Raw genomic sequence first — 10,028 nt, 5'->3', positions numbered from 1 at the left:
GAGCACAACACTCTGGATATAATCTGAGCAGGCTCGAGCTTCCTTCTAGAATTGCTTCAAATACCACTTTCTACATGAAGCCTTTCCTCATCTCACCTCTCCCTGTCTGTTAACAACCTCTTCCCTTCTCCTTCCCAACACTACCCTGGATTTATTTTGTGTATAATTTTATATTCTGCATATAATTATACATGATATATAAACACATGCATATGTATATATAAATGATAATGCAATATTTATATATACAATATAATATCATTAAGTTATATAAAATGTCTATTTCTTTTCCTTGTTACAATGTGAACTCTTCAAGGACAGGGACCATTCCCCTTTTGTCTTTATACCTCCAGTTTTTGTGGGACAGCCAGGTAGCACAGTGGATAGAAAGCCAGGAAGACTCATCTTCCTAATTTCAAATCTGGCCTCAGACACTTACCAGCTGTGTGACCCTTGGCAAGTCACTTGATCCTGTTTGCCTCAGTTTCCTCATCTGTCAGATGAGCTGGAGAAGGAAATGGCAAACCACTCCAGTATCTTTGCCAAGAAGCCTCCAAATGGGGTCGTGAAGAGTCAGGCACAACTGAAAGACAATAAATCTCTAGTCTTTAGCACAATACCCAGCATATCGCAGTTTGTTTTTCAGTTGTGCCTGACTCTTCATGACCCCATTTGGAGGCTTTCTTGGCAAAGATACTGGAGTGACTTGCCATTTCCTCTTCCAACTCGCTCGACGGATGAGGAAACTGAGGCAACCAGAGTTTATTGACTTGTCCAGAGTCAGACAGCTAGTAACTGTCTCAGGCCAAATTTGAACTCAAGTCTTCCTGATTCCAAGCCCAGCACTCTATGCATGGCACTGCCCAGCTGCCCAAAGACAATGTAAAATGTAAAGTAATTTTAAGTGGGAGAGAGTAACTGAAATGAAAGGTGGTTACTGAGACCAAAGGAATAAATCTTCCAGACTAGGGGCTCTTAACCTTTTCTCTGCTATGGACCCTTTGGACAATCTGGTGAAGCCTATGAACCTCTTCTCAGAATAATGTGTTTAAATGAATAAAATAAAATATATAGGATTACTAAGGAAACCAATTATGTTGAAATATGATTATCAGTCAGTTAATAAGCATTTATTAGGCACTGTGCCAAATGTTGGGGAAACAAATACAAAGAGTGAAACTTTCCCTACTGCCAGGAAGCTTCTAAAGGATAAAATTTTCTAGACTAGTCAACCAGTCAATCGACAAGCCCCTAGGTACTTGAGGCACAATGGATAGAGTGCTGGACTTGGAGTCAGGAGGACCTGAATTCAAATCATGCCTCAGATGACACTCAACCTCCATCTGCCTCAGTTTTCTTAACTGTAAAAATAGGGATAATAATAGCACCTACCTCTAGTGTTGTGTTGAGCAACAAATGAGACAATATTTGCAAAGCCTGGCACATAATATACTTTCCCTCTCCACCCTTATGTATCAGGTAATGTCCTAGATAAAATACAAAAATGTTGAACTTTGGGCCAAGAATCAAATACCTCTCGGCCCCGAGGAAGCCAAGCTAGGGAAGGCAACCTTGTGTTCCTTCCCCAAATGCCTGGTGCTCACAAGTCCCCCTAACTTCTCCCCAGCCTTTCTGTTCCATGGGTTTTAACTCAGTCCTGCCGCTGGATTCCAGGCTTTGCCAGTCTCTCCCAGTTTTCATGTCTCCCAGCAGACAGAAGTTGCCTGTTTCCTTTAAAAATAGAAGCTACAATATACAAATTTCTTTCCCTTGCACGAAGGGTGGGAGGTTCCCCCCCACCCCAGAACCAGCTGGGCACACACGCAGAGTGCCAAGGGCTTGAGTGACCACAGACTCAATCGCTCTCCATCCCTTCATCCATTTTCCTTCCTGAGAAAAAGCCAACAAGGCAGGTTCTCCCTGGGCATAGGCCTGCTGCCCTTGCAAGAAGCCCGATGTGACTTTCACACTTTGTCCCACTCAGCACCTCAACCTCCCACTCTCTGAACAGGTTTTTGCTGACTGCTGTTTTTTTGGGTTTTTTTTTTTTTTTTTGCTTTGCCCAGGTGTGGAACATTTGGAGGCAAAGGCCCATCAACAGTTTTGTCTGGTTGGGTCAACCCCGTCTGTCTCTCTCAGAGCCTGGGTCCATGAGTGGAAATTAAATAGGAATGAGAGACACGGAATGGTATGGTGGATAAAGGGCTAACCTTGGGGTCAGGATAGACCTGGGTTCAAGTCCTGCCTCTGATTCTATCCCTTAGCACAGTGCCTGTCATAAAGTAGGTGCTTAATCAATGCTAGTTGATTGATTGACCAACTCTGATAAATATTGGCTATGGGACCATGGGCAAGTCACTTAGCCATCCAGTGGAGGATTTTTTTATACTAGGACCTCCTTGACTAAAAATAATAGGTTTGGACCAAGTAGGAACCGGAGGTCATTTTGGTGCATTTTCGTATTTTATAAAATGGACATGTAAAACAAAACATGAATTCCTATCAGCAGATTTAAATATTAGCACTCGGTCACCTTTGACCCTGAGGTGGAACCTCTGCCTGGTAAGGGTACTAACCTGCCGGAACCCTGTGGGCATCACTAACGGGAAGTCTTTCTCTTTTACCACATTATCTTGGGTTCTGCTGAAGCTCAGGAAGATGAGGTTTGTGTGTGTGTGTGTGTGTGTGTGTGTGTGTGTGTGTGTGTGTGTGTGTGTGTGTGTGTATGTGTGTGTGTGCTTGTTTTCAGAGAAACCTGAGCCCCCCTTGATGAGCATCAAGAAGCTTGGTATGCTAACTTCCATTTTCTGGAGAATCAAGGACCAGATGGCAGAGGAACAATAACCAGTGGCTCTGGTACCTTTGAGATGCTGTGCATTTCAGGTTTGGAAATGGAAGGAGGGGACCCCCAGCTGGGCCAGAGACCCTGCCTGTTAGGGAAAGCCTCATCTCTGCCTAGCTTCTTCTTATCCAGCTTTCTAAGGCTCAGTTCAAATCCCATGAAGCCTTGATTAACTCAGACCACAATGATCCATCTTTTTCTTCTCTGGACTCTTGTAAAGTGCTTATTGTTGGTACTGCTCGTTGTCCTTGTCATACACTGTCTTGCATTGTTAGTGTAGTGTGTGCATGAATGCATGTGTGTGTGTGTGTGTGTGTGTGTGTGTGTGTGTGCTCTCTCTCGTGCAAGCACACGAGTATGCATGCTTTCTCCAAAGCTATTGTAAGTTCCTGGAGGGCAGGCCCATCTTAATTCTTGAGAATCATAGAAGCAGAGACTTAGGATTGGGAGAGACTTTAGAGGTCACATGGTCCACTCTTCTCTTCCCCGCCCCACCCCCCCTGCCCAGTCTGTATTTTGGGATACAGATTAGGAAACTGGCCCAGAAAGGTCCAGTGACTTGTCCAGAGCCACACAGATGGCAGAGTTGGGATATTAAACCCTGGTCTTCTCACTCCAAATCTAACGCTCTTTCCATTGAACCATGCCCCCAGCACATAGAAGGCACTCGATAACAAATTTGCTATTTTTTTCACCAGAGTTGGAGAGAATACATGGAAGGAAGGTGGAAACAAGCATTTATTAAGCACCTACTGTGTGTCATGCACTGAGCTAAATGCTTTGCACATATTATCTCCTTTGGTCTTCACAACAATTCTGGGAGGCAGATGCTATTATTATCCTCATTTTGTGAAATGAATTGAGGAAACTGAGGCATACAGAGTTTAATGACTTGCCCAGGATCACACAGCTAGCAAGTGTTTGAGTTTAGATTTGAATTCAGGTCTTCCTGATTCCAAATCTAGAACTCTATCACTGGGCCACCCAGATGCCATGGACAGAACTTTGAACAAAGTTAGGCAAAAGCATCTCCTTAGTCCCGTCCTGCCTGTTCTTCTACTCCTTTCCCAAACACAGAGGGTATCACAGAAATTGCCTCCATGTACCCAAAAAAGTCTATTTTACCTGTTTGGGTCAGTGTGTGGCCTCAGATTGACCTACTTCACAGTGATGAAGAGGATGTTTCTGTATTTCCTTGCATGCCAGAAGTCCAGAACAGTGCTTCTTAAACTGTGGGTCACGACCCAAGTGTATGCCCTCAGGCCACTCAATGTCAACAAAGGCTGCCAAAACATGAAAAGAGGTTGAAAGAGAAAAGAGTTTGAGAAGCCCTGGCATAGAAGATAGGACACTGGACTTAGAGTCAGGAAGACCTGTGTTCAAACCCTATTACAGATACTAGCTGTGTGTCCCCAGGAAAGTCTTTCAACCACTCTGTGTCTCAGTTTAAAAAAGCCATTTAACCACTCAGTGTCTCAGTTTACAAAACTGTAAAAACAGTTTTGCTTGGTTAGGTTGATCCACCAAGGGGGAGAGGTTTGGGCTCAATGAATTTTTTTCCATTTAAAAATTATTTATTTAGTATTTTATTTTTCTCCAATTACATGTAAAATCAATTTTAACATTCATTTTAAAAATTTTGGGTTCCAAATTCTCTCCTTCCCCACCCCATCATTGAAAAGACAAGCAATTTAATATAAGTTATAGTAGTCACATATATATACACACATATATATGTCATGTATAGTCATGCAAAACTTATTTCCATATTAGTCATGTCGTAAAAGAAAACATAGACCAAAATAAAAACCCAAGAAAAATAAAGTAAAACAAAAAGTATGCTTTGATCTGTATTCAGACTCCATCAGTTCTTTCTCTGGGGCTGGATAGCATTCTTCATCATAAATCCTTCAGAGTTGTCTTGGATCCTTATATTGCTGAGAATAGCTAAGTCATTCACAGTTGATCATCTTACAATATTGCTGTTACTGTGTACAATGTTCTCTATGTCCTACTCACTTCACTTTGCATCAGTTCATGTAAGTTTTTCAAGGTTTTTCTGAAAACATTCTGCTCATCATTTCTTACAGCCCAACAGCATTCCATCACAATCATATACCACAACTTGTTCAACCATCTCTCAGTTGATTGGCATCCTCTCAATTTCCAATTCTTTGCCATCAGAAAAGAGCTGCTATAAATATTTTTCTGCATGTAGGTCCTTTTCCTTTTTGTTTTTTATATTTCTTGGGATACAGACCTAGTAGTGTTATTTCTGGGTCAAAGGATATGCATAGTTTTATAGCCCTTTGAGCACAGTTCCAAATTGCTCTCCAGAATGGTTGGATCAGTTCACAACTCCACCAACAGTACATTAGTGTCTCAATTTTCCCACATGCACTCCATCCTTTTCTGTCCTATTGGCCAATCTAATAGGTGCAAGGTGCTCGGAATTGTTTTAATTTGCATTTCTCCAATCAATAGTGATTTAGAGCATTTTTTTCACGTGGTTAAAGATAGCTTTGATTAATTCATCTGAAAACTGACTGTTCATATCTTTTGACCATTTATCAATTGCGGAATGGCTCTTATTTTTATTAATTTGACTCAATTCTCTATATATTTGAGAAATGAAGCCTTTATCAGAGCACCTTGCTGCAATTTTTTTTCAGTTATGATTGCTAACTGTATTTCCCTCCATCTCATTTCCCCCTACTTATTCTATTTTCTCTCTCCTTTTACCCTGTCCCTCTTCAAAAGTGTTTTACTTCTGACTATCACCTCCCCCAAACTGCCCTTCTTTTTATCAGCCCTACCTCCTTTCTTTTATCTCTTTCCCCTCCTAGTTTTCTACAGAGTAAGATAGATTTCTGTACTCCACTGAGTGTGAATATTATTCCCTCTTTGAGTCAATTCTGATGACAATAAGGTTCAAGCATTCCCTGCCACCTCCCCCATCTTCCCTTCCACTGTAAAAGCTCTTTTTTGACTCTTTTATGTGAGATAATTGCCCCATTCTACCTCTCACTTTCTTTTTCTCTCCATGCATTCCTCTTTCTCACCCTTTAATTTCATTTTTAGATGTCATCTCATCGTATTCAACTCACACCTGTGCCCTCTGTCTATACATACTCCTTTTTACTGCCATAATAATGAGAAAGTTCTTATGAGTTGCAGGTATCACTTTCCCATGTAGGAATGTAAACATTTTAACCTCATTGAATCCCCTATGATTTTTCTTTACTGTTTACCTTTTTATACTTCTTTTGAGTCTTGTATTTGAAAAACTCCTGGGAGTTTTCATTTGGGGATCTTTTATAGGAGGCGAGCAATGGATTCTCTCAATTTCTATTTTACCCTCTGGTTCTACAATATCAAGGCAGTTTTCCTTGATAATTTCTTGAAAGATAATGTCTAGGCTCTTTTTTTGATAATGGCTTTCAGGTAGTCCAATAATTCTTAAATTATCTCTCCTGGATCTATTTTCCAGCAGTTATTTTTCCAATGAGATATTTCACATTGTCTTCTATTTTTTCATACTTTTGATTTTGTTTTATTGTTTCTTGATGTCTCATAAAGTCATTAGCTTCCACTTGCCCAATTCTAATTTTTAAGGAATAATTTTCTTCAGTGAGTTTTTGTACCTCTTTTTCCATTTGGCCAATTTTTCTTTTCAAGGCATTCTTCTCTTCATTGGATTTTTGTACCTCTTTTTACCATTTGGCCTATTCTGTTTTTTTTTTTTAGGGTGTTATTTTCTTCAGTATTTTTGTGCCTTCTTTACCAAACTATTGACTCTTTTTCCCATGATTTTCTTGCATCACTTTCATTTCTCTTCCTAATTTTTCCTCTACTCTCTACTTGATTTTAAAAATGCTTTTTGAGCTCTTCCATGGCCTGAGACCAATTCATATTTTTCTTTGAGGCTTTGGATGTACAATTTTGACTTTGTTGTCTATCTCTGAGTGTGTGTTTTGCTCTTCCTTGTCACCATAGAAACTTTCCATAGTCAGAAGTTTTTTTTTCTGTTGTTTGCTCAATTTTCCAGCCTAATTTTTGATTTTTAACTCTTTGCTAAAACGGGGCTCTTCTTTCAGGGTGGCGGGTGTATTGTCCCAATCTTCAGTGGTTTTGTGCAGTTGTTTTCAGAGATACTTTTAGGGACTTGTAAGTTTTCAGTTCTTTCATGGTAGTGTGATCTAAGGAGAGGTGTGTTTACTACACTCTTGGCCTGTGCTCTGGTCTGTGAGAAACCATAAGCATTCTTTTCTGTCCTGGAACTGTGACAAGAGTGCTCCACTGTGGTTGCAAGCTCTGGTGTACTGGTTCGTCCTCTTTGCCCTGGAACTACCACCCAGGACTGCAACCTGGATCTGAATATGAGCAAAGCAACAGAGTCCTGCCCCTAGTGCCAGAAAAGATACCCCTGTAATCTCCTTCTAATCAGTTGTTCAACTCCCTTATTCTCTGTGGGCTGAGAGCTCTGGAAGCAGCCACTGCCATTGCTGCTGATTCAGTCAATCCCAAGGCCTGCTCCTGGTTTGCTGGGGCCCAGTCTACACTGGCATGGCCTGTGTTGAATTGAGCTTCACTTTCACCCTGGTGCAACAGACCTTTCCTGCCAACCTTCTAAATTGTCCTGTGCTGAAAAATTGCTTCATCTTGTCCCTTTGTGGGTTCTGCCACTCCAGAATTTGTGTTGAGGCATTATTTAAAGTTGTTCAGAGGGGTATTGGGGAGACCTCAGGTGAGGCCTTGCCTTTTCTCTGCCATCTTGGCTCTGGCCCCCCACCCAATGACTTTTAAATTCCCTTCCAGCTCCGTCGTCCCAGAATTTTGTCCTACGATTCTGATTGCTGACGCTTGGTGTCCCCACCTCCTCCTCTCAACTTCCTTGGGGTATTTACTGTGCATTTTGGGACATTTTCCAAACTATTTTGCTGCCAATTTCTCCTGTTCCTTGTTTCTGGGGGAGCCATAATGGGAAACAAAATGATTTGGTCCTTCTCTTCCTCTTTGTTTCATCCTTTTTTCTGCAAACACTTCAGGGCACGTATGCAAATGGATTCAAAAGGGGTTATCCTTCCAGGCTAGCCTTTGAAAGTCTAACTTTTCCTCATCTATACCAATGCTTGTCATCTTTGGGATGGGGTAGATGTGCACATAATACAAACTAACAAATGGGATGCTAATTATTAGTTCAGTTCTAGGATGCAATCTAATGACACACAATTAGATACTCATGTCTACTGTTCTTGACTCTGATCCTCTCCTAGTAAAACCTAATTGTTGACAAATGGGGACATACCTGGGTTTCAGCGGTTTGGAAACATTGGATCCACATATTACATCTTTCACTTCGCAGATAAATCAGATTTGCCTATAAACCCAAATAAGTGATCATCTCTTGCCTCTATTAATTTCCATAGGCTGTCCCCTAGACAAGGCTGTCCAAAATGCAACTGGCCTACAAGCATAGAAATTTACATAAATGCTTTGGTAAACAAAGCCAAGCTACCCGCAGAGCTCTCTCTAAAATGGCAAATCAAAATATATTGTCTATTGTTTCAATAAAAACCTAAGGTTGGACAGCCCTACCCTAGAAGACTCTCCTTCATTTCCCCTTAAAATCCTTCTCTTCCTTCAGGGTTCAGCCCAGGCACCTCCCTTCTGGGATGTCTTTCCCTGTCCTCCCCATTAAAGCACTCTATCCTTCACATTTTTCTGAAAGTACTTTGATTTCTCCTTTGCTTTCATCCTCCCTTACCTTGTATCCTACCTACCCACGCTCCTAGTGTTTTTCCTCCCCTAGAATTCCTTTCAGTTCCAGTTAAGTTCCCCAAGGGCAGAACACTTTGTCCTTTTAAAAGTCTTTGTAACCTTAGTGCCTAGGGACAGTTAGGTGGCACTATAGTGGGTAGATTGCTGGACCTGGAGTCAAGAAGACTCATCTTCCTGAGTTCAAATCCAGCCTCAGACACTTACTAGCTGTGTGACCCTGGGCAAGTCATTTAACCCTGTTTCCCTCAGTTTCTTCATCTGTAAAAATGAGCTGAAGAAGGAAATTGCAAACTACTCCAGTATCTTTGCCAAGAAAACCCCAAATGAGGTCACAAAAATTCTGAACTGACTGAACACACACATACACCTTCCTAGTTGTCAGTGGTCTCACTTCCTCGAATTATTTTGTACGTGTCTCTATACTTATTTGTATTCCTTCACAGAATATAAGTTCCTTGAGGGAAGAGAATATTTTTTTCATTTCTATCTCTGCTTTCCCAGTACTTTGCATTTAATAAATGTTGAGTTGAATAGAATTGCATCTCCTCCATGCCATCTCATCCCATGAGACTTTTGTCCTGGTTTTTCTGTAAAGCTTCCATAGAGGGTCCACTCAATGTGTTTGGAGGCTTACTCTAGATTACTCAGCACCGTATGGCTATGACTGGGGTGTCCATCAATGATCGCCTGCTCTCTTATAGCCTGGCCTACCTCATTTTCTAGTCATATATCTCTCATATGACATCCTCGGTGACACTTCTCCAATGAAATTCTTTGTTGGTAATAGATTACATCCCACTTACACCCACCATGCGCCTCTCTATTATCCTTTGGGTTATCTTCTACTCTTAGTCTTCAGAAACTGGTATTCCATGATTCACAGCACCATAGCATCACAGGAAGGGTATTGGCATGTGGCATAAGTGGATGGGGCACTGGACAGGGAGTCAAAAAAACCTGACACCTGCTAGTTGTGTGACCCTGGGCAAGTGACTTAACCTGTCTGGGCTGTTGCTACCTTATCTCTAAATTGAGAGATTGGACTTAGCCTCTAATATTCGGCTCTAAATCTATGATCCTGTGCTGTTAAACAGATGCGTGGTATTTTTTCCTCTCAGGGAGAATATTGGTGTCATTCAAAACAATGTAATTTCCCAAAGGCAGTCTAACTCCCTCTGCTGATCAGGTCTGAGCCCTCTTTATTGGCAATGTCTATCTTAGACACACACAGAGTTGACCCCTTAGTGTGTGTATAAATAAATGAATGAATGAATAAATATGTATATATATACATACATGTGAATATGTATACATACATGCACATACACTGAGGGACTACTTCTATGAGTTATCTATATATCTATATACATACATATACACACAGTTGACTCCTCAGTCATACACA

The sequence above is a fragment of the Trichosurus vulpecula genome, chromosome 4 (genome assembly GCF_011100635.1).
Source record: "Trichosurus vulpecula isolate mTriVul1 chromosome 4, mTriVul1.pri, whole genome shotgun sequence".
Classification (NCBI taxonomy): domain Eukaryota; kingdom Metazoa; phylum Chordata; class Mammalia; order Diprotodontia; family Phalangeridae; genus Trichosurus; species Trichosurus vulpecula.
Note: the sequence above shows the minus strand (reverse complement) of the source record.